This window comes from Dipteris shenzhenensis, chromosome 18 (assembly GCF_047967505.1).
Source record: "Dipteris shenzhenensis isolate YYH24624 ecotype China chromosome 18, Dip_SZ_1.0, whole genome shotgun sequence".
Lineage (NCBI taxonomy): Eukaryota > Viridiplantae > Streptophyta > Polypodiopsida > Gleicheniales > Dipteridaceae > Dipteris > Dipteris shenzhenensis.
This window is the reverse complement of record NC_141613.1, coordinates 38,881,239-38,903,695: the sequence shown is the minus strand read 5'-3', so window position 1 is coordinate 38,903,695 and position 22,457 is coordinate 38,881,239. Positions and strand designations below refer to the sequence as shown.

Below are 22,457 nucleotides of genomic sequence, written 5' to 3'. Positions count from 1 at the left end.
GCCTCTCTTTCCTTCTCTCTTTTATCCTCTCTTTTCGTGGTAATTTTTCTCTCTCTTTTTCTCTTCTCAGCTCATCAGTAATCTTCTTTTTTTCTTTTTTCCAGTTCATCATGTGGCCAAGAAGCTCTTTAGGCTCACCTGATCTTTGGGAGACCATCTTTCTAGAGTTATATAACCTTTTAGGGCACCCTCCCAGTCCTAGGGAGTTATACGGCTACATGATGGGTACTATAAACACCCCCAAGAGTCGGCACTACAGACTCTAAGCCACCCCAACCCCACACTAGCTGAGATTACCCTAGCAGAGTCAGCACAGCCCAACCGGCTACATAGTCGAGCCCCTTCCCCCATGCCATCTTATGTCCCTTCCCCCATGCCATCTTATGCCTCTTCCCCCATGCCGTCAGGAGGTCCTTCTATCTCACAGAGCCGTCGACGTACTCCTGTGCAATCGAGACTCGGTTCTCTAGCTACGAGTGGTCCACGTAGTCCCGTGCAATCTCCAGCTACAAGTGGCTAGCGTACTAGCTCGACACGACACGGTAGCAGGCGTAGTAGCAGGGAGAGCAGTGGGGGATGCATGGCACAATGCTTTGGGAGGGGTGGTGGTGGGGACAAGGATGATTCAGATGATTTAGACGTGCCTCTGGCTGATGGTACAATCTTCTATGACATCACTCAGATAGGAGGCATCTTGATGGATGCACGGGGGAAGGACATGATGGCCTTCATGCGCTCTGTAATTGCTAACAATTACAGAGATTGCTTTATCCACTACAAAGACCAGCCAAAGAGGTTGGCTAATGAGACCCTCGCTGGTGTTCGCTCTAGGTATCCTAACCCCCCAATCTTCAGTTCACAGATAAATGGGCCAAGTCAAAGATTGTTATGATACTTGGCAATAAAAGATCTTCGCTTAAGAGGCAGGCACTAGCGGAGCTTGCCAGGCTCGAGGGAGGTCAACCACCAAGGGGCCTACCCCACACTGCTCACAAGCGTGAGTGGAAGAAAGCAATGAAGGCAACGAAGGCGGACCCTAGTCTGCAGCACGTGGAAGCACGAAGGATCCAAATGGAGCAATATGGAAGCATGCATTTTGGAGCAAGGGGTGTTGAATCATGGGAGGCCCAATTTGTAAGTATCAATCTCAAATTATATTATTTATGTAGTTTATTAGGAGGTTGTTTCTTTGTACTAACCCCTCCGCAAATTGTGTCATCTTGTAGCTTGATATCGTGGGTAGGTACCCTACTCCTGTTGAGATAGCCTACCACCGCCACCATCGCAGAGGAGATACATGGAGGCACTTTTATAATGATGGGTTGATTACTGAGGAGCAGTACATCCAGGCTACTGGAGCGTCCCCCGAGGTATTTGAAAGTAATTAAATAATGTCAATATTATAAGTAAAGATTTGATTTTTCATACATTGATATATGTTGTCCCTTGTTTACAGGCCCCTGCACAAGAAGATGAGGAAGAAGACGAGGAAGGAAGTGGAGAAGGGAGCGCAAAAGGGAGCGAGGATGTGGAGAACTTAGATTAGTTGTAGAAGTAGTGCTAGCTACTCTTTTTTGTACTTAAAGCCACTGGCTTGGCTTCATGCCTCTTGTATATAGACTCCTCTTATTTTTGGTACTTGAAGCCATAGGACGTGGCTTGGGTTTGTGCTATATGTACATACAAGCACTTTTTGAGCTTTCACTTTTCTTGTGCAATGTTCTATCAATTAATACCTTGTGAACTAAACGTTTTGGAGTTGTAATGTTTTATTTAGAATTATAATTGTCGGCTATAGACGTGCTTGCAAGAGTGTTCATTAAAATGTGGTTGGCTGTAAGAATTGAACTACACAATATGGAAATGGGATTCCTTTGAATTACACAATATGGAAATGGGATTCCTGTAACTACATAGCATACACAACATACACAACATTCTGTAAATTTAAAATATATTATGTAGCGCGTCTATCAGAGCGTCTATAAATGCGTCTGTCTATTCGAGGAGCGTTTATTTGCGCATCTATAAAAGCGTCTATAAGACCGTTTATAAATGCATCTATACACGTGTTTAACGATGCGTCTGTCTATTTTTAAAATTTTCTAGCAGAGCGTCTATTTATGCATCTATATGCACGTCTATACGTGCATCAGTCTGCTATATAGACGCATCTGTGTGTGCATCTGTGTGTACTTTGTCTTGTTGTGCTTGAACAGAATGCTGTGTATGTTGTGTATGCTATGTAGTTACAGGAATCCCATTTCCACATTGTGTAATTCAATTCTTACAGCCAACCGCATTTTAATCAACACTCTTGCAAGCACGTCTATAGCCGACAATTACAATTCCAAATAAAACATTACAACTCCAAAACGTTTAGTTCACAAGGCATTAAATGATAGAACGTTGCACAAGAAAATTGAAAGCCACAAAAATAAAAAGAGTATATAAATTCATAGCTCAAAAAGTGCATAAAGAGTACATATAGCACGAAGCTAAGCCACGTTCTGTGGCTTCAAGTACTAAAAATAAAAGGAGTGTATATACAAGAGGCAGAAGCCAAGCCAGTGGCTTTAAGTACAAAAAAGAGTAGCTAGCACTACTTCTACGACTAATCTAAGTTCTCCACGTCCTCGCTCCCTTCTATGCTCTTTTTTGCGCTCCCTTCTCTGCCTCCTTCCTCATCTTCTTCCTCGTCTTCTTGTGCAAAGGCCTGTAAACAAGGGACAACATATATCAATGTATGAAAAATCAAATCTTTACTTATAATATTGACATTATTTAATTACTTTCAAATACCTCGGGGGGCACTCTAGTAGCCTGGATATACTATCAAACAGTGTTTTGATAATGGGACCATCACCTTGGAAGGGGACGAATTGCCATAATGAATCAATGGAAAAAGGATCAAGGAGTTTTGTCCACAAGCACAATTTGCCATAGCAGTAGTCATGATGTGCCACCAAATGGGAATAGTTTCCAAATGTTACACATCAAATTAGGATTAATGCCACAGATAAGAATAATCATGGATGGAGAAAGCACCAAATTGGGCCACAAAAGGTCACTAAATCCAAAAATCAAGCAACATCAAATGGACGTGATGCCACAAAACAAGGAAGTCTCATAATGATAAAGCTGTCATGAGTAAAAGGGACATTCAACTAGTGGTTAAAAGGAATACGTAGATGGGAACCCTAAGCCCTCTTTTTCTCATTCAAGGACTACCTAGACACCAACCACTTCCCCTCTACCATGCCCAAACATATGCCTAACAAATCTCATAGCAATGAATCTCATAGCAACCCACCCCCAATCAAGACCAATGGTAGATTCCCCTTCCAAGAAAAAGGTATCTAAGAAGAAGAACAAATATCCAATGATGAAAAAGGTGAATGTCCATAAGCCGAAAGGATTTGACATCTAGCCACTGCTACTAGAATGAAGCTTACCATTGATGTCACTCAATTGAGTCATCTTATGAGACTCACCATGAATTCCAAGAGCTTCCATGAAGCCTAACATTGGCTACAATGTGGCAAGGAGGCCATCCATACCTACAATGCTGTGATGAAAACATTCCAAGCGAGAGGGAAGAAATTATGAGGATGATGATTCACAAGAGCCAACACAAAAGAGTGAAGTGGAACTATGTGGGCATGAAGGTCATCCAAGAATGCATGTGCGCTATTTGTCAAGACAAAGAAGAAAAGTGACACATCAGCTCAAAGAAACAAGAGATGAAGAAAACAAAGCATGTGACCAATAGGCAAAAAACAAGTAATCTTGATTGAGATAATCTAAGGGAAACATTGAGCTTAAAGTTGGTGCCTAGATCCTTGATACATGTGGATATAAACTCAGACAAAATGAATTGTCTCCCAAGCAAAGTCAATAGAGGTCCAAGCAAAGCTTTTCACCCCACAGTTTTGGCAACATTTGTCAGGGACATGACAACATGTAGGTAGAGGTAGGGGAGCTCCCTTTAACTCATGATGAAGTGCACTGAGCCCTCTCAACCAAAGCCACAATAAAAGAATGTCAAGGACCCTGAGTTAAGAGCCAAAGGGGTTTCAACTACAATGAACTTGGCAACATCATCAAAGGACACCCCCATGAAGCGAGCATCAACCAAGCACGAAGCCTAGTGAAAGGGGGTAAAAGCAAAAAATGTAAGAGACTAGCTAGCACTCAAAGCTACTCATCAAGTAACAACAACTATGCCAAAGCTGGAAGATCTACCTTACAAAGGATCTCAAGGTTGAGCAATATGATAGGCTATTGATGCCCCTTGTAGCACCACAAACCTACCAACAAACCCTACTAGCACAACAAATGGGACACTTTAAAGTGCAACTAAGGGAATTGGTTTCCCCAATCTTCCTCAGCATTCCATTGAGCACCGAGCAAGCATGGAGAAGGGTAATATGATTTCAAATCATGAAAGGATAGAAGATCTGGGAGGTGGCAAGAATCATCAGATGATGCTTTTGAACACAATATCCAACACCTCAAGTCTATAGAGTGAGCATGAGGCCATCTTGTATTTCAGGATTGCCAAATATCAATACTCCAAAGTAGAGGCTACATAGACTCTACGTGGATCTATGCCCTGCTTTGCAAGTGTGGAGATCCACCCATCCCATGTTGAAATGGAAACACAAAGTGACCCTACATGTCACAGTAGCAGAGGGAATTCAATCCATGAGGACATGGCTAGAGCATCAATTGGGGGTAATGTTGAACCCCTTTAATGAAGGGTTAAAATAAGAGATGAAGCCAAGTGAAGGGTGCTAGTGAAGCTATGCACCACAATGAGCACCACAATGCACCACAATGAAACCCTTATCTGGACAAAGTTCAAAGTTACCCATTCTCTCAAGTTAACATAGTATGGATTAACTATCAAATTCCTTATGAAAATTTGACCCCTGCCATTCAACTAATGTGTTCCTCTGCACACGAGTGTGATAGTTTGACTAGTCTTCAAGGCACCTATCACACTCATGGGCTGGTGCAACTGAATGTAAATGCTATTGGGTGGTATCTACCACGCCTTGTTAGAGGGACTTGTGTAAAAGGAAGAAGATGAGAGAGAGAAAGGGTCCTCAAGTTTCTATTGTGATTAGTAGGTGTGTTGAGTTTGGCAAGATTAATGTAGCTAGGTTGAGATCTCTTCCCCATCCATACTAATATAAGACTTGTTGCTTGGCTTAGGTTACAAGTAGCCCTTGGAGCATAGATCAAAATTTGCTTTGATTACACTAAAAAATTATTTGTGTACAAGTGCTTTGTTTTTGTTGTCTAATCTAGTTTTCATTATTTTGTTTTGCTGTGTTCATCTTATATTTTTGTTCATGGCCTGTGCGGTTGTCAGAATGGAGATTCAACACAATTCCCATTTTGTATTGGTCTAATGACTATGAGACAACATGCCGAATGGAAAACACTCATAGTCAGACTGAATTTGGCATCTCCGATTGGGTTCACAAGCTTGAAAATACTAGGGGATTCCATGCTAGTCATCTTGTAGATAAAAAATGAGTAACAACTCTTGAACTAGATCATCAGGTATAGCCACTTGCAGGCTTCAAAGCTCAATTGCAAGTTTTGCTATGTGGAGGTGGTGTATGTTAACTAGAAATGAAATGCCATGGTAGACCACCTAGCCTCACAAGTGTAGTTTGGCCTTGTCATCCAAGTCATTCAAATGGTGGTGCTCTAATACCATGGTAGACCACTCCCTTGCCCTAGAGAGAGAGAGAGAGAGAGAGAGAAACACACACACACACACAGGTAGGGAGGGAGGGAGGGAGGGAGGGATGGAGGGAGAGAGAGAGAGAGGGGGGGGGGGGAGAGGGGGGAGGAGAGAAGTAGAGAGAGGGGGGAGAGAGAAGTAAAGGGACGAGGAGAGAGAGAGAGATTATAAACTATATATTTATATATTTATACGATGTAGATTTATAAATAAATATACATTAATATATTTAAGAATATATATATTTATTTATTTATTTATTTATAAATTACATATATAGACATAAACAACTATATATACTTACATATTTATATATTTTACATTTATAATTATATTTACATTCATATGCATATATTTAATATTTATATATTTATATTTATTTGGAGAGAGAGAGAGAGAGGTGGAGAGAGAGGAGAGAAGGAGAGAGAGAGAGAGAGAGAGAGAGAGATTCACCGAAGAAGTGTTTAAGAGCCGGGTTGCTAACGTGGGAAAAATTGTGGCTAGGTTACATTGCACAATCTCAACAAACTACACACATGAGCAAGGATCAACTCCTAAATCTCAAAGATTGCATGTAGTTTTCGGTCTCGATATATTGGGGATATAGTGCAAGTGAGTATGCTCTAGATAAGGGGTTTCATCCTTCTCTCTATAAAATCAAACAAGCCTTTTCATCATCAGAATTGTGAACAAAACGTAATTGCTCTATTACTCAAAGAATTGGACCACGCATGCACCAATCTTTCCATGCCTATCATGCCTATTTACAGGAGAAAATCTAGGTTGTGGATGATGTGGTTTTAAAAACTTGAGTTCCATTAAGTTTGGGTTGTAATGTGTGATTCTAGGCGTTAATTTTGTGACGTTTTCTACAAAATGTATAAACATAATTGTTTAAACTTTTTGTTTGTTTTGACATGCATTACAATAGTTTCATGTAATTATTGTTTAGAATCATGCTACTTTCTCCATGCATGGGCACATGCAACGCCCCAAGCAATATTTGCAAGGGTTTTATGTAGGTGGTGGACGTCATAGAGAACATGATAATAGATTCATGATGGGCAACAATTGAGGGAGATTGGAAATATGGTTGATTTTGCCAAGTATAGCATAAAGAGCCAATGGAGATGGGATTGACAATGTTTATAGGCCTCCTCTATCTTTCAACTGATATTACATGTGTCATAACCCCTACTGAAGAACCTAAAGTCTTTATTTCTTGGCCTTGCAAGTTTTCCATAAAACTCTCATGGCTTTGCCATGGGTGAGTATACTGGACCCTACAACAACGTCATGCTCATGAGCAGGCTATGGGTCGACACCCTCAGGGACCTCTCCAAGGTCATTTTTTACGTGGCCATCAATCTTATGTGTTGATAACTCCGACACGAATGAATGGAAGAGACACTACCTACATGAATGGCTTCTCCAAGAGAGTATTAGCAAGAGGTTCAACCCTCAACCTTGACCTCTCCATTTACCTTCTACAAGATGTGAGGCCCCAATCTCAGACATGAATGGTCTCTTGAATCAAGTGGTGCTAGCCTTGAGAGGTATCCAAATTGCCAAAGAAGTATCCAATCAAAGACATGTCAATCAAAAGAATTGGGGACAATATGGTTCTACTAGATAGTGGAGCATCTACAAGTATGGAAATGAGGATCATGCCCTTCTTCATGGAGAGTAACAATCGTCAACTTAACCACACCCATCTTCTATGAAAAGAGATGTTGATCTACAAACATAAATCATGAGTAAAGCTCATTGTTCCCCAGTTCCATGTGAATGGAGAAGGAATTCACGACATATACACATTAGCTTAAGTAAGATTTGTGTAGCGAAAAGATTCAGGGATTTCCTTGCCCAATATGTGATCATCTATGGTAGATTATAAAATTTTTCCTTCACTTTTTCTAAATGTTGTATTGGATTTGTAGTATGTTGTATGGGTGCATTAGCAATAATGCATTTCTGATCATATCATGTAGGGTGAAGGAGATAATGGAGAGAAGTGTAGCTTTTTGTCCTGCAAGAAGATATCTTCTGAGAGAAGATGTGTGTTTCCCTAATGTTGTCTTTGAGCGACTTGAGAAAGCCTTTTGTAAAGATTTTGCACATGTATTAAGAATGTGTGGTTTTCTTACATTGCAATAATAATGTCTTCAAGTTCAGGCCAATGGAGATGGGATTGACAATCTTTATAGGCCTCCTCTATCTTTTTGTCAATGACTCCCATTGAAGAACTTGAAATCCTCTCTTCCATCCATTTATGTCAGAGACATCAACATATGAAACTGATGTAAACTTAAATAATGTCATTGGAGAGGTCTTGAGGGTGTAGACCTATGAGAGACCCATAGCTTGCTGATCGACATGACATTGCCATAGGGGCAAAGCCATAAGAGTCTATAAAAGACTTGCAAGACAAAGAAATGATAATACCTGCATGAATGGCTTCACCAAGAGTGTATGAGCATGAATGTCAATCTCATCTCCATTGGCATGAACTTGAATGAGCATGAATGTCAATCCCATCTCCATTGACCTCTTTGTTATTATCTTCTATAAGATCCTTGACTTTGTTGATTCCAAGTCTTAGATTTGCAGCCTCAATCTTAGCCATGAATGGTCCCCTTAACCAAGTGGTGCCAACCTTGAGAGGTCTCAAGGTGATGTTCAACACCACAAATTACCAAAGAAGTATCCAATCAGACGGATGTCAACCGAAAGGATTGGAGATAATAAGTTTGTACATGGAAGAGAATCTTCGAGTAGGGAAATGAGGTTCATACCCTTCTTTAAGAAAAAGTAAAATTGTCAACTAAACCACACCCACACCCTATGAAAAGAGATGTTAACAAAGTCAAATTGTTTTATTTTATTTTTCTCCAAATGCCTTGCAATTCCATGTGAATGGAGAAGCGATTCACTTCATTGACACATCAGCTTATGCAAGATTTACATATTTTAAAAATTCAAGGGATTTCCCTACCCAATACATGATGGGTTGTGGTAGATTATAAATATTTCCCTTGACTTTTTTTGAATTGTGTAGTGGATTTGCAGTATGTTGTGTGGCTACATTGGAAATAATACATTTCTAATTGCATTGTGTAGGGTGAAGAAGATAGAGGAGAGAAGCTATAGCTTTTGGTCCTAGAATTGGTAGGGCTACTTAATGTTTTTGTGCAAACTCCATCAAATGGGTGCATGTAACCTTTGAAAGGGGTAGCATGAAAAATGGGTGCATCCAAGTAAGCTTATGTAGCTACGCCATCTTGTTGAGAGTATAGCTTGCGTTGTCTACAAAAGCAAAATTTTCATTAATTATCGACTTTTCTTGACATTCTTAGCGAGAAAAAGTTTTGATGATGGTCCTATGCAGAGGTGGAGGACAGCGTTGAGAGCTGCAGCGGGTTCCTTCGAGGGCATTGTCAATATTTTCATCAACAGCTAGAGCTCACCATCTATCAACCCGCACTTTCATGTGTAAATATTAACTTGTAGGTTGTAGCCATTGGCACGCCAGGCATGATGAATTGAAAAAGTATGTCCATTGGATTCATCACTATGAAAGATAAGGAATGTGTCTTCATTGTGCAAAGCTGGGCTACTAAGGGCGCACCTGCGAGTCAATTCCTGCACCTCCAAGGGAGGGGAACTTTGGCTAGAGGGGATGCCTGAGAGAGACACACACACTAACATAGGTGTACATAGAGAGATAGAGACATTGATGGGGACGATTATAGATACATAAGGGTAAGGAGGGGGAGGGAGAGCTTGCGGGTGGTGGCTATGGTAGAGGAGGAGGAGACAATGAGAGTGATGATGATGATGCCATAGGGGTTAGACGAAGGGGCAAGGGTAGGGGAAGAAGGGGAAGAAACGCAAGAGAGTGTGAAGGGATCATGGAAGGGAAAGGCCAGTGAAAAGGAAAAGGAAGTTATGAGATGTGAGGAAATCATCTTCTCAGCTGGCTCTTCCCTACTGCTATGCTCTTTGCATGGAATTTGTGGCTCCATGACCAAGAGCAAACGTTTAGTCCAGGTAATGAACAATACCTTCACCACTTAGCTTCAATTCATGCATGAACATGTGTGGTTCACCACTAGATGTATGAGAAGCATGGATCTATGACATAGTGATGGAATTGATATAACGCGCAAGTGGCGTTCCCTTTTTCTCTCCCACTATGTCCCAATCCTTTTCCATGTTGGTTGTAACAAGAAGGAGGAGGATGTGTTGGGTTTGGATATGTATGCTTGGATATCATGGTAAGGCATCCAACTGAATGCCCAGACATTCAGTTGCATGCGTGCACGCGCGCACACACACACCACCCCTATATATGTCGGATAGCTATTGCCCAAATACGCTCAATACAATCACAAGAAGAAAGCGAGGAAGCCTTTGGCTTTTATGTGTGAAAGGTCTATAGCCAAGTAGCATTACCTTTGTTGCCATCTTGGCAACACAACTTTGGACACCATTTTCAAATTAGCAAGGTTGCTTTTGAGATGCTATGTTGAGACCCACCGGAGGAGGTCTCTAGCCAGTCGTAGATGGGTGAGGGAACTCGAGTTGGTTAAGGATATTGATATTGATTATGGTTAATGGTGATGGATTAGCAATGTATCGCTTGTTTCTTCCATTTCCGAAGGTTGTATGTGATTACAAGTGCAGAGTGGAGTTGTACTCATATGGATCATATGGACCAATATCACAGCGACTCAGAAGCAGGTCGCCCTCCCTCAGCTCACCTTTGTCACACCAAAGCTTTGCTTTACACATCCACAGTGCTTTTTCGAGTGAGCACTACCACAGCTGCGAGAAGCTGCTTCATAATATACCCACAAAGCCTCTGGTTGTAAGCTTCTCTGCGCACATAATACATTCGCATGGAGCTCTACTGCCCATGTGCTTCTATCTTGTTCTCTTACACATTCGTGCTTACGACTCCCTTGGTCTGAGGTACTTCTCTCTGCTGAATCATCGGGTCTTTTCACCTCTCTGCTTGCGCCTTCTTTGGGTATGGTTCTGGCCCTGCGTCGCCGATCTTTTGCTGCAGGCAGATCTGGAAATGCAGGCTTGGACCAATGGCATCAGATTAGAGGAATTCATGCCCGCACGGCAGAAGGTTTGAATGACCGTCCAGTGTCCAAGACAAACCATTTGATGCAGATGTATGTGAAGCGTGGAAGTATGGCGGATGCTCGCAATGTGTTCGACAACATGCGCAAGCGTGATGTACTGTCATGGAACATAATGATTCTTGGCTATGCCAAGCACTACCAGGGTGCATGGGCGTTGGAGTTGTATGCACGGATGTTAGAAGAAGGTGTCCAACCGAGTGATCGAACCTTTGTTGGGGCATTGAAGGCTTGTACCAGCCTGGCAGCACTACAAGACGGCAGGCAAATCGAAGGGAAATTTGTGAAGCCAGGATGCCTGGAGAAAGGTAGAACCATCCACTCTCAAGTAATGATAATGGGTTTTGATTTGGATCAATTCGTGGGAAACACCCTGGTCGATTTGTATGCAAAATGTGGCAGCCTGACGGATGCTTGGCGTGTATTTGATGAATTGCCTTATCGTGATGTGGTTACATGGACTGCCATGATCCTTGCGTATGCTAAGCAGGAAGAGGGTTTACTGGCTTTGGATTTGTATGTACAGATGCACCAAGAAGGTGTTACACCAGATCAGCGAACATTTGTTGGTGCCATAAGGGCTTGCAGTAGCCAGGCGGCAATAGAAGACGAGAAGCAAGTGGATGGGAAATTCAAGATAACAGGATGCTTGGGGAAGGGTAGAGCCATGCACTCACGATTAGTTAAGAGTGGCTTCGATTCAGACGCGATCCTGGGAAACACCTTGGTGGATATGTACGCAAAAGGTGGGAGCTTGGAGGATGCAAGGCGTGTCTTTGACCAATTGCCTTATCGTGATGTGGTTACATGGACTGCCATTATCCTAGGGTGTGCCGAGCAAGAAGAAAGTGAAGAGGCTTTTAGACTTTATGCACAAATGCAAGAGCAAGGTCTGTCACCAAATAGCTTTACCTTCATTGCCATCCTGAAAGCATGTGGCAATACAGCAGCGTTAGAAATGGCAAAGGAGCTCCATTCTCATATTAGGAGTGCTGGTTTTGTGACTGTGGCAATTGTGGAAAACAGTCTCATTGACATTTATGCGAGATGTGGGAGCATGCTTGATGCCCAACAGTTATTTGATGCATTGCCCACAAGGGATATTGTACGGTGGAATGCACTGATCGCCGGATATTCCCGGCAGGGAGAGAGTGAGTTTGTGTTTTGTTTGTTGGAGAGATTGAGGCAGGAAGGCATACAGCCAGATGAGGTCACATTTGTGAGTGTTCTTACTGTATGCAGTCATGCCGGTCTAGTAGAAAAGGGCAAAAAGTACTTTCGGGATATGAACAGGCAATATGGCATTAGCCCCACAATTGAGCACTACACGTGCATGATCGATCTTCTAGGCCGTGCAGGCCAGCTGAACGAGGCATTGTCAATGATGGAGAAGATGCCTTTCCAACCTGACATCGTTGTATGGTCGACTTTGTTGGGTTCTTGTCGAAAGTGGAAAAATGTAGAGGTTGGAAGGCATGCCTTTGAATGTCTGGTGAGATTAGACAAAAAACTTTCTGCTGCATATGTCATGATGGCAAACATTTATGCAGATGCCAATATGCAAGAGGATCACAATAAGATTCAGGCAATGAGAAAGAAAGCTCAACCGTGGCAGAAGCCAGGAAAGAGTTGGTGGACTGACTTTAGCGGGAAAGTGCATACATTTGTAATGGGGATTAGGAGACATCCTCAGTGCGAAGATATATATGCAAAGCTGAAAGAGCTCTCTCTCAAAATGAAGGAAGAAGGTGATGTGTGTGCTTTGGACCATTTGTCACAGGAAATATCTGACAATGAAGAAGAAGATGTACTTTGTGGGCACAGTGAGACACTCGCTATTGCTTGTGCCCTTCTCAATACACCTGATGGAAAACCAATACGTGTTGTGAAAAATATGGAGGTTTGTGTTGATTGTCACAAGGCCACTGCTCTCATATCAAAGATCGAAGGGCGAAATATCATTTGTCGAGATGCAAGGCGCATTCATAATTATAAGGATGGAAAATGTTCTTGTGAGGGCTATTGGTGACAAATCCATCTATTGCATTTCCCTTACCTCTTGCTGTGCTGAGCAGAGATTTGCATTGGGCCATGGCAAATTTTTTGGTGAGTCAAACCAGCATGAAAGAGTGTGGTATATAGTCAGCTGACCCACTCATCAGATCTGATGGCTTAGACACTTGCATGGTACTGGGAGGGATGCCAGTCTCAGCTGGACAGATTGGTGAAAGGCTCTCTCTCTCTCTCTCTCTCTCTCTCTCTCTCTCTCTCTCTCTCACACACACACACACACTGAGCATCTCCATTCAGCTCTCCTCAGTTCCACCGTACAGCATTGCGCCGCCGCTCAGTCCAGCTCGCCTCACTTCCAGGGTCGCAGCAGTCGGGGGGAGTCTTTATCCTCTCCTAACCCCTAGCTGGGCTGAACCCTAGCCCAGCCCATCCCCCCCCCTCTCTCTCTCTCTCTCCCCCCCCACCAGCTCATCGCTCAGTGCATCTCCCTGCAATAGTTTGAGCTCAACAGCAGCAGCAGCTTCCTTCCCCCCTTCCCCGGGCTGGGCTGAACCCCCAGCCCAAGTTCGGGGGTTAGTTAAGCCAGGGGTATCTAAGAAATGACCAGCATGGAACAGCCAGGTTCCACTTCAAAATTCCCTTGCTCAGCCTCTCCAACCTGTAGGTTTCTCTACTCCACAGTTGCAGCTGCTCCCATCAAAAATCAGGAAGCTTGTAAGCACGACTGAAGCACAGGAACAGATCTACTATTCCCGGCAGCAAATTTGGGAGCTCAGACTTCAACTTGCAGTTCTGCGTACCTACTACGGATAGGTGTGATTCGCTCTTGCCATTCAGTCAAAGGGTCCTTGCAAAGATCTCGGACGTTGTTGTGCATGGGGGGTACTTCTGTAACATTGCTCCTTATTAATTTTTCTAACTCCCTCAAAATCTATGTGTAGTAGGACGGTAGCTCGACTTGGGGAGTTGACGAATGTGGGCCACAATCAAGCGCCGCTCAACCTTAAAAATGTTATGCTGACGCAAGGCCTTTATGGCTCAATCATAAATAGAGATGATGGGTTGGACTGGCCCTAAAATGCCCTAATGTATAGATTGTGGGGGAGCAGAGTTAAACTAGATCTCCTCAATTTGCCATAAGGCCTGATTTCAAGTAGGCATCCCTTCCCAGCCTAATAATTGGTGCAGGACTTCAGATATTGGCATGGCCTCAGGAAGATCCTGTCTTGGCAAAATTCGCTCGACATAAAAAATTTGCTTCAATGTTTGGAACCTCATGTCACAACTATTGTCCACAAAAAATGAGACTTGCACTACAATCACTGCAAAAACGAGGCTTGCACTCCTCTTGCACTGCAATCTCTACAAATTGCAGTAAGTCTGGGTGCTCACGCTCTTGGATTCAACTCAGCCCACCGGATCAAGTAAGAGTAATGCCTAGGCCATTGCTTCCTCCATTGCCTTAGTGCCTGAGGTACCTCCACTTCCTTAGGCTTCGGCTCCAAGGTATCTGTCTGGGTATTGGCCTTAGATCATTGATGCACACCAGCTTGGCCTATCGCCGAGTCAACGTTGTCTGGTGGCTATCTTCTGGGCAACTCATGTGGATGCTCGTCAGGTGCTTAGAGGAGCCAAATAAGAGATTGGAGTTGGGCATATTGCTTGCAACCGAGCATTCTCCTCTCTTAGGTCATCGGCATCTGCAGTTGCATGATGAAGCTGAGTGTTCTCTTTTTGTAGTACCTCCACCTGATCCTGGGCCACCTACAGCACCTTTGGGTTGATCATTGTCTAAGGCATCTTTGCCAACCTATCTTGGAGCTTTGCATTGGCCACCACAACATTCAGTAGTTCATTTTTGGGACTTGGCAACAATTGTTCGTAACATGTCCACCTCACACTTGAGGTTGCCATAGTCCATCTACAGCTTGGTAAGAGTTTGGCTTAGCAAGAAATAATTCTAAAGCAACTCATTGTGTATTGTCCACCTGTTATCCAAAGCTCTTGCACTCGACCGTGAGATCCACATGGGCTAGCCCTAGTTTCGTTGTTTTCTCCTCAAAGAACCAAGCCGACTCCTCCCTATACTACGCCTGAAGAAACAAATTGTGCTTCAATACTTGGGGAGGGAGCTAGTGGTTGGCTAAGTAGTCAAGGGCTTGAGTTGCATAGACCATATCCTCCCTTAGGATTTACCACTGGGACTCGTGTTAGCAACGAGTCAAGGGAGAATGGCTCAAGGACAAACAAACCTCACAAAGTAGAGGGAGGCAAGGGATGTGTGATGGCAGTGGCCGCAGGCTCCACTATTTCGCTACTTTTCTGCTCGGGCTATCATTGCTGCTTCGCAGGTGTCTACCATGGTGGCAACTCAGTGCCTCCATCTATCCTTTAAGTAGAACCTTCATCTGCCAATTTTTCCTTAGAGGAATCACCCTTATTTGACCCCTTAGTAGAAATTTCCAATGCCAGTTGCACCTTGGAGGTTCCCTCACGGCTACTCCCCTCCAAGGTCTGATTCTTCTCATTCTCTTCATTACCTTGGTTGGCGTGGTTGTTTTGTTCATCTGGGCCGTATTTTCCTGAGCACTATTCATATTCTTTGCTCTTGATGAGCTTGCTCCTCTAGGTGATGGAAACGCATTCGGTCATTGTACATGGCCCAATTATAAGTCTGTAATGTGTTTGTCCCTTGCTAATTGCCTTCATTTGGGACTCAAATGCCTTCTCAAAAGTTGTGAACCAGTCCACTACACAAGGTCATCTTCCAGATCTTCTACATAACCAAAACACCTCCTCCAGCAATGTTGTGCTCAAACAAACATGGACGTCATTGATAATGACGTTGTGGTCCTCAGCGTTGTAAGAATCCAATATTTCTTCTGCTAGAGCTTCATCCCATGCTTTCTTCCATGGTAGACGAGCAAACTTTAGGAGCTTGTTGCTCCTCAAAATTCCCCTATTGTTGCTGAAATCTTCAATGGGATGTGGCGGCGATGTAGAGGAAGGCACCATGCACTCTTCTATGTAATCTCAGCACTCTTCCATGACTAGGAAGCTATTATTGAGTGTTCATTGTAAGTTGAGGCATCTTGGTTGTAAAGAGTATATCAATACAAGTTGATTTCCTTGTTTATTCATTGTCTATTCATCCATTGTGTTGTGCACTTAGTATTGTTTTCCTAAGTAATTTGAACTCGGTTCTCCTAGTAGCAGCACCATACGGTCTTTCCCTTCAACAAGTACCCCTGAACTCTGAGTGTTTAATGTGGGCATCTGTTCTATCACCCGATAACATTGCACTAAGGATCGTAAGAGCAAGAATCTTCCTCCCGAGCACTACACACTTCATTTGGGATAGCACTGAGCGCCTTAAAGTTGGTCATGTGTGAGTGAACCGAACTGTCAACATTTTGGCGATCCTATTGGGGAAGGGTCAATTGAGTTGTGAGTTGATCAGTTGTTAGCCCAAGAGATCTAGGGAACCGAGGTAGCAAGCCTAGAATTGAGAGGTCATTGAAAGGTTCATGTTGACCATTGATGAAGTGAAATACAACTCTACTTTTCCCTTCTCCTTATTACATAGCCTTTTACTAACTATGCAAACCACCTTCTAAAGGACATCATGCTCAGTGTGCCACACTGCTACTTGCTATTGGTTGGATGTCCCACAATCACCTGCACCTCTAATTGTGAACGGTGCTCGGTCTAGAGTTCCATTGCTTCCACTGCCCCTGAGCAAGGCAGCACTCGGTAGTATAGAACTACTCGCACTTCTATTAGCCTTCAATTGCACTCCTGTTGGCCTTAACCTATGCTCCTGTTGGCCTTAACTCTCAACACTAATAGCACTTGTTGGTCTTAATGCATGCAATATATCTCATAGTTCAGAGACATTGTTAATGAGTGCAGGGTATTGAGCAAGCCATATGAACCTCCAACTGCATGAAATGATAAGAATACACAAATGAGTAACCCAAAACTTAAAATTTTAGAATCTTATTCAATTCGACCACACTTTCTATAAATAAGCACTAGAATTCTTTGTGAAAAAATTATATATTTGAAATTGACACGATAAATAGCATGTATATCATGAGCTTGACTCAAGGATACTCACAAAATCAAAACACTTTGCACGCCTACTGGGTTTGTTGTAGCTTACAGCAATGGACCAAATTCTTGAAGTTCCTATGACCTATGAGCAGCAACTTACAACACTTACTACTAGTAGCAAAGGAGCTCCTACAACACGACTGGTAGAAGATCATGGAAGGACAAAAGTATGAGATCAATGCTCCTTCTACACTTTGTAGGATCCATGAAGACAAGGGATGTCCACACCGCCATGTTGCACAAAAACATGTTGAGACCATGCATTAATGAGCTGAATAGACTACACACTACAACCAATTGCTCTAGATCTCACATGCATCGTCCAATCACAAACAAATATCCATCAAGCCATGTATGTCAATGACCCACGGTCGCCACATCACCGTTAGGTTCAAGGCTCCTTCCATGAGGATCATCTTCCAACAATAGCACTATGGAGAGGGGGTATGGCTAGTAATCAACCGCTAAAGATATGGCTATGATGCATTCAAACACATTGCTCTCAAGAAGAACAAATGTCAATTGACCAAAAAAAAGAATTACAAATGACAAAAAAATTGCTCATTGGCTTCGCAAACAATTATGAAATACATTACAATAGCGTGTTTTTGTAAAATAGCTCATTAGGTTAGCAAAATAACCTTGAAATACAATGTAATGTTGTTGCTATAAAACACTAAAATACAAAGGGAGAGAAGACTAAGTTTGTTAATGCCTTAGCAAAACAATTTTGCAACATTGTGCTATTGTAAAATAATAATACCGCTTACAATGAAGGCTTAAGACCCCCTAAATGTGATGTGAAATCAAGTGTCTCTAATGTGGACTATTGCCTTCCTCATTCAAAGAGGAATTTAGCAACCAAAGGATAGAACAACGGGAAGATAAAGAAGATGGTTAAAGTGGCCACTGATGGACAAAGGAAGGGGAGTAAAACTGAGGTTGATATGGGTTGTTGTAAAATGGCAACTTAATATTCTAAAGTAGCCTTATACATGTTGCTAGGCATGACTACTTCTTCATAGCATTTAAATACAATGTTGTCTTATTCTCCATATCCCTAGCCATATTGTCTACTTGACAAGGCAATGAACTACTTTCTCCATTTCAAGACTAATACACTCACTCCTAGAAATAATACACTCGCTACAAACATATCCTTTTGGTAGGAGTTTTTTCTATAGACAAGTAATGAACCCTTCTCCTGGAGGACAATAGTTTTTCACCTTGTGCAAATGAATACAACCATATACATGGAGACCATGCCTCCCAATTTTGTAACTGTGTATCCCATCTATAGGTAGTGGACACCAAAAAAATAGGGGTGAATATTAACCTAATGCTGAATGTAAGGCTAAAGTAGAGCTTCAAATTTGATGAATGTATCAAAAAAATAACATGAAATTCTAATATGATCTCCAAATTCAAGTACTCAAATCAATCACCATAAGTCATTTGGCCATCTATAAGTTAGAACAAACACGTAATTAGAACATACTTGAACGTACTCCTTACCAAGACATTGCAAGGTGGTAACTAACTAATAAAGACATACACTTTCTTACTTCATAGAGAATCTCTTTTCCAAGATAATGAAAATTATCGTGCACCAAGTCTTGTCATTAACTTGAATATGAATGTGTAAGGACAACTATATATATACCTTTGTATGACTAGAGTATATCCAATTGTACAAATTTAGAAATTTTGTTGTTCTAAAGTCCAAAAATCTACACAAAAATAAAAGAGAAAACGAAAGAGAAGAAAAAAGAGGTAACAAATTTTTTTGAAAAACAAAGCAAGACATACTTAGGAAGACAACTAAATGGAAGAACGATACAAGCAAAGGACGCTAAGCTTGATACCAATGAAGAAAAGAATTTGTAATCAAACATTGGATTCCATGATTTCACATGCCTTAGGATGTCCCGTATAGGCTCGAAAGAAACTTATTTGCAATGATCAGGTAGTTGGGTAGACCCATCTTCTTCATTATTATCTCTACTCTACAAAGAAGCTTTGGGAGCCATTGTGCAAGAGTCCTTGAGGAAACTATGTGCAAACCAATTGCATATATGCACAAGCATTGCAAATGGAAACAACAAAACTAATTCGTTATGATCCAGTGGCAACAATAAAGTACTATGTACATAGATTCCAAGCATTGAAATGAAGCAAAATCCGACAATCCCACGACATCTTTGTCATCGAGTTTCAAAAAAGAGGAGGCCAACATGACCATGGCCTTCTCTGGATGCACAATTTGCCATAATACGGTGTAGCAACAAATGAGGAACTCGAAGCATTTTTGACAAGTACATCACAATGGATATCTCCAAACTAGAGTTAGCAAGAAATGATCCAAATACACAAGCATAAAAAGACATATAAGATGAAAAACAAAGGTTGTAGATTTGGGTTTCCATGCCCAGTGGCACGTAAAACTAGAATCTTGCTACCACTTGAGAGTCCATTAATCACATCAACATTAAAGACACACCTAAAACACATTGACTCATTGCTTGCAGAACAATCAACAATGGAATTAGACTTCGACAACTTCTTGGCAAAGCTAGCACTATCAGAGGAATATTACATTCATGCATTGCATGCAAGAGTTTCACAACCAACATTACTATTGCAAAGATAGCCAAAAGATGTTTACACAAACAATTTTGACCCAACAATATCAAAACTATGGGAAGAAAATATTGACATCCAATTCGTGCCATGGTGCCACAACATACTGCACTTCGTACATGACAAAAGCTGACAAGGCATGATACCAGGATCAATCAAGCCCTAGCAATTTGTGGGGAGTCTAGTGCACTAGCAAATAAGCGGGTGCACTGAGTGGGTGATGCAATATTAAATATATAACAAATTAGTGCATAGCAAGCTATGTACTTAGCTTTGTCACTACCTCTTACAAGTACCTCCAAATACTTTGGGTACATCAACACAAGCGCACTTGAGGAATGCAAACTTTTGCTCCGAAGATGAAAACAACTTGAGATGATGGACCCGTATACTGAAGGTTTTTTCTTCCCAAGCAACATCAAGAAATACTATACACAAAGCACAAGCCTCGCCGACATAAGCCTTGCAACACTCTTTTGAGTATACACTTGTGAGTATACATTACAAAAGAGTGCGATTAGGAAGAGAAATAAGTCAAACGTTCTTTCTCTTCCTAGTCACACTCTTTTGTAAAGTATACACTTGTGAGTCTACACTACAAAAGAGTGTGACTAGGAAGAGAAAGAAGGAAAAAGTTATTCAGTTCAACAATTACAATAAGGAAAATGACCCAAACAACCATCACAGGGAAGCATGTCTATTGTATTTGCCTTTCTTTGGGAGAGAACATTCCTTGGACAATCAATACCCATGGCATGACATATATGAATGACAAGGAAACAATTGAAAAAACTAAAAGAATTCAATAAATTAATCCCTTTTCAACCACCCATTGACCAAATATAGCACCATTGCAACACCAAGTTCAAGTGATTCAAGACAATTGGACGCAAACAACAGCTCTGACTTGGGCAAAGACCTTGACACTATTCAGGAGAGAGAACAAACTCGTCATGAAGAACAGCACACCTACACATTTATGCCTAACGCATGATTCCATTTAGCATTTAGAAAATTAAATTTGTAGTAGCAAGGTATAATCATAGAAGACATACTACTAAGGAAACATAGATCCCATCTTCACTCTACGTTTGTTCCTAGTTGTTGATAATGCAGGGATAGGTCAAACTTTTGGGTTGCTCATTCTTGTACAAGCTCTTCTACGACACTATTCCCATCGAGAAACTTTGGATGTTGCTTTGCCAAGGGCCTTATTGCTAGCATACAGGTAAAGTAGCTTACAACATAGGCGGGACAATAATTCACTCTGCATTGCATCTCCCACTTCTCACATCGAATTGCACATGTCTAGGTGCAAAACAATTACAACAACTATCCATGTTTTACAAGAACCTAAGGCTAATCGTGTTTCATAGGCCAAAACACATTCGCACCAGCAGCAGACATGCATATCCACACAAAATCAAACATAATCACTCAGAACCATTTGGAGGCATTAAGTCCTATTGTGTGGCAATCTTTGCCAAGCAAGCCTCGCAAAGGATGCATGTATATTCTGTGATCAGCCCATGAACTTGGGCATGCTTTCGTCCATTTGGAAAAACCATATGCAATCCAATGAGTTAACACAGGTGATGTGACAAAACAACAAGTGCTTCATCAATATCATAAACAAAAATCGGGTTGGACAGCAATCACATAGAGACTTAGACTACCTAATAGAAATTACAAGAGGTTACCACCACAAAAGGAACACATTGCACACCTCTTCGACACAAACACATATAAGGACAAACACAATATAGAAGTTTTCCACATGGTATCTACAACCCTTCACACACTCAAAGCAAAAGATGTTTAGCACAAAACATGTAGCTAATCCAAAAAAATACCAAATGACCCAAAATGTACAATAGCACTACACAATGAGCTTAACTTTAAAGCCAAGCATGATAATAGAAATATGCTCAGGAAATTTTAACATAGAAGATGGCCTCGTAGACGGAGATGATGGGATCTTCAAACACTATGAAACAAAAGGTAGAATTTTAACTGTGTGGATTGAATTCAATGACAAGAAAAGTGGAAGGCAAGTACTTTACCAAAATGCTAAACCATATGATGAAAATACCCCGAAAACATGGACTCCAACATCTACAAGTTACTCATGAGTTCAAAGTGGGAAAAAACAACCTAAACACTAAATGTCGCACTCACTTTCCTATCCAACTAGTAGTTGCAAGAACAATACACCAAGCCCAAGGCCTTTCAAAGGATAATCTTTCATTTGACCCCTCGAACATCCGGTCACATGGTCTCACATACACTGCACAGTCTCGTGTTTGAGACCTAAACAATCTATGCAGTCTAATGGAACTAGAACCAAAACACATTAAGGTAGAACCAATAGTGCTCCAAGAAATACCGCAGATGCAAACACAATGCAAATGGATGCCACAACAAAAAAATGTCTAGCGAAACAAAGATATAAACCAAAGTGTGCAATCTCTAAACACACGATCATTTACATCATACAAGGTGGACATAATTGCAAGTGAAAGTGTAATGGCAACAACAATGCTATGTCTCCAAGAGACACACAACAGTTCCAAAAGACTTGAAAATAGAAGGATTCAACTACATATTAATAACCAAAGGATTAGGAATTACAACACACTATAAAAACAACACCCATCTAATTAACACACCATACTACAACAATGATGGTGTTGAGTGCTTGCTTACTATGTTCACCAACAAAAAAGAGAAAGGCATAGCCATAATACATACTTATAAATCACCAACAATTAAAA

At 41.5% G+C, this 22,457-nt stretch overlaps 1 pseudogene; it reads left to right on the top strand.

Annotated features, from left to right (window-relative positions):
• Window positions 1–10,795: 10,795 nt before the first annotated feature.
• On the top strand, window positions 10,796–12,943 carry LOC147891209 (putative pentatricopeptide repeat-containing protein At3g11460, mitochondrial pseudogene; annotated as a pseudogene).
• The last annotated feature ends 9,514 nt before the right edge of the window (window positions 12,944–22,457 follow it).